This window comes from Phyllostomus hastatus, unplaced genomic scaffold, assembly GCF_019186645.2.
Source record: "Phyllostomus hastatus isolate PE091 unplaced genomic scaffold, TTU_PhHast_1.1 phas_scaffold_39, whole genome shotgun sequence".
Taxonomy (NCBI): domain Eukaryota; kingdom Metazoa; phylum Chordata; class Mammalia; order Chiroptera; family Phyllostomidae; genus Phyllostomus; species Phyllostomus hastatus.
The window spans coordinates 8,065,803-8,069,067 of NW_025334028.1; the positions used below are offsets into that span (position 1 = coordinate 8,065,803).

The 3,265-nt window shown below is 38.2% G+C and overlaps 1 non-coding gene across 1 annotated transcript; it reads right to left on the reverse strand.

Moving 5' to 3' along the window:
* Positions 1-2,719: 2,719 nt before the first annotated feature.
* On the reverse strand, positions 2,720-2,910 carry LOC123806983. The gene has a single exon (XR_006783562.1). It is a non-coding gene; the product is annotated as a U2 spliceosomal RNA (small nuclear RNA).
* Between the last annotated feature and the right edge of the window lie 355 nt (positions 2,911-3,265).

Consider the following 3,265-nt stretch of genomic DNA (forward strand, 5'->3'; position numbering starts at 1 on the left):
CTTCCTCTGTTTTTGTGACTCTTGTTCTTTTTCTTCTTAAAGCAAGCCCTTTAACACTTGTTGAAGTACTGGTGTTAAGAAGCTCCTTTAGATTTTTTCTTGTCTGGGAAGCTCCTTATTTCTCCTCGATTTTAAATGATAGCCTTGCTGAATAAAGTAGCCTTGGTTGTAGGTCCTTGCTCTTCATCACCCTGAATATTTCATGCCACTTCCTTCTGGCCTGAAATGTTTCTGTTGAAAAATCAAATGGCAACCTAATTGGTGCTCCCTTTTATGTAACTACCTGCTTTTCTCTTGCAGCATTTAGGATTATCTTCTTGTCTTTAAGTCTTGTCATTTTAAATATGATGTGGTTCAGTGTAGGCCTCTTTGGGTCCAACATGTTTGGGACTCTCTGAACTTCCTGGACTTGTATGTGTTTTTTCTTCATAGGTTTTGGAAGTTTTCCATCATTATTTCTTCAAATAAGTTCTTGATCTCTTGCTCACTCTCCTCTCCTTCTGGTATTCTCATGCTGTGCACATTTTTATGCTTCATGTCATCCAAAGTGTTTCTTAAGCTCCCTGTTTTTCTTTTTTGCTGCTTCATCTGGGCATTTTCTTCTATCTTGTCTTCTAATCACTGATTTGATCCTCTGTTTTTTTTTTTTTTTTTCTGACATGCTGTTTATTTTTTCCAGTGTATTATTTATTTCAGATATTGCATTCTTTATTTATGACTGGTCCTTTTTTATGGTTTCTATGTCTTTTTTCATGTTGTTGAGCTGCCTTATAATTATTATGCTAAACTTTATGTTTGATAAATTGCTTGCATCCAGTTCACCTAGCTCTTCTTCTGGAGAATTCTCTTGTTCTTGCTTTTGAGGTCTGTTTGTCTTCTTATTTTGGCTGCTTATTTGAATATCTTTCATAGACTCTTGTGTCGGCTTTTGTCATATGCTTCTTGTGCCTTGCACATGTCAACCAGTTTTCAGCTATCAACTATCCACTGCACTAGCCTCCCTTTGTTGGGCCTGTTGTGTGCAGAAAGAACTGCTGTGTACCATGGCCAACTTTCATCAGCATTGTGCCCTTGGTAGGTTCAGCTGAAGTCTCATAGAGCTCCCAGAGTTCTGCCTTAGTTGTTAAACTTATCAATTATGTAGCCTCAACCTGTAATCAGCAGCCCTGCTTAAGCTCCTCAGGGTGGGATAGAGTAAGTCCTGTGGGCAGGGCTATTGCTGCCCCTCAGGCTGATGCCTTTTTCAGAGTAGTGCTGTGCCTGAGAAAGATGGCTCATGCAGGTTAGGGAATGATTCATTACAGGGATACTGGCATCTGTTCCTTTAGTTCTCTCCCCACAGCCACCAACCCTAGACTCTCCTCAAGTATCTCTAGTCTATTCTGCCCTTCCTCTGCCAGAGCCCAGGGTAAATAGCTGCATGGGAAATTTTGTGTTTGCCTTCTAAGAGGCTCTCTGCATTTCTAGTTGTCTCTGATAGACAGAAATCCTGCTGCTTTTACAGCTTGGTGTTATCTGGGTTCCTTTCCACTCTGGTGCTGTAGGCTAGAGAGACAAGCTTAGGGTTTAGACCCCATATTTTTCAAGGGGAACCCCCTTGTCCACTGAAATATCCTTGCATAACTTCAGCTGCTGCCCATGGGAGCTTAGCCAGCCCTCTCACGCCTCCTCTGTGCTCCCTATCAGTCTTGTTGTGGTGAAATGGTTTTTCTCTCTGTCTATTGTTGTTAAGGCTTTTCTCCAGCTAGTGTTTAGTTAGTTATTCAGGATTATTTATTTATAATTTAGTTGTAATTCCAGAGTGGTCCTGGGAGAAGGTTAGTGTAGCTTCCACTTACTTCTCCACCATCTTGGATCCTATAAAACGTATCTTGAAGTAATCACTGTCTTCTCTAGGACCATGGCATCAAACGCAATCATTTCTGGTTGGTACCCTTTTCTGAGCCAATATTTCATCCTTTTTAATGGCTGTGTCATATTCCATTGTATATATGCACCACTTTTTTATCTGTTCATCTATTTATGGACACTTACATTACTACCATATCTTGGCTTTTGGATATAATGCTGCAATGAACATGATGTGTATGTCTTTTCAATTTAGTTTTTGGGTTTTTTCAGTTAAATACCCAGAAGTGGAACTGTTAAATACTTTTGTCTTTTGTTATAGCCTTTGTTTTAAAGTCTATTTTATCTGTTACAAGTATTGCTACCCCAACAATTTAGTCTCCATTTTATATTTTTTTCTATCCCTTTACTTTTCATCTTGTGTGTCTTTTGATCTGAAGTGTTTCTCTTGTAGACAGTATATGTAAGAGTCTTCTTATCCATTCAACCACCCTATATCTTTGATTGGAACAATTAAAACATTTGCATTTAAAGTAATTGTTGATAGATATGTATTTATTGTCACTTTATTGTTTGTATTTTTTACCTTTTTTTTTCTTCTTAAGGAAGACCCTTAACATTTCTTGTAATACTGGTTTGGTGGTAATGAAATCCTTTAGCTTTTTCTTGCCTGGGGAACCTCTTTATCTGTCCTTCAATTCTAGATGATAGCTTTGCTGGGTAAAGCAATTTTGGTTGTAGTTCCCTGCTTTTATCACTTTGAATATTATGTGCTAATCCCTTATGCATAGTCTCTGTTGAGAAATCAGCTGGAAGTATTATGAAAGTTCCTTTGTAGGTAATTAACTGCTTTTCTCTTGCTGCTTTTTTTTTCTGGTGCGCCATTCTGGGAAATACTGCAATACCAGGTTGATGTGTGGAGTGGATGGAGCAAGCTCCTATTCCATTTCCCAGCTCCAAAAATCCACTTTATATAATGTCCTTGGATAGAGGACATATCAGATATTTAACTGAAAAGAACAGATACTACAGTCAATCTTAGCCAAAAGTCTGAGGAGCCATCTCTTGCTGATTTTAAGATTTCCTGTCTTTAACTTTTGCAATTTTAATTATGATGTGTCTTGGTGTGAACCTCTTTGGGTTCATCTTGTTTGGGATTCTGTGCTTCTCACACTCGTATGTCTATTTCTTTTACCATGTTAAGGAAATTTGCAGTTGTTATTCTTTCAAATAGGTTCTCAATTCCTTGCTCTCTGTCTTTTCCATCTCATACTCCCAGTATGAGGATGTTGTTATATTTGTTCTTGTCCCCGAGGTCCCTTAAACTATTCTCATTCTTAAAATGTTTTTTATCCTTTTTGCTATTCTGACTGGGTGTTTTCTGCTATCCTGTCTTTTAAATTCAGTCCTCTGCTTC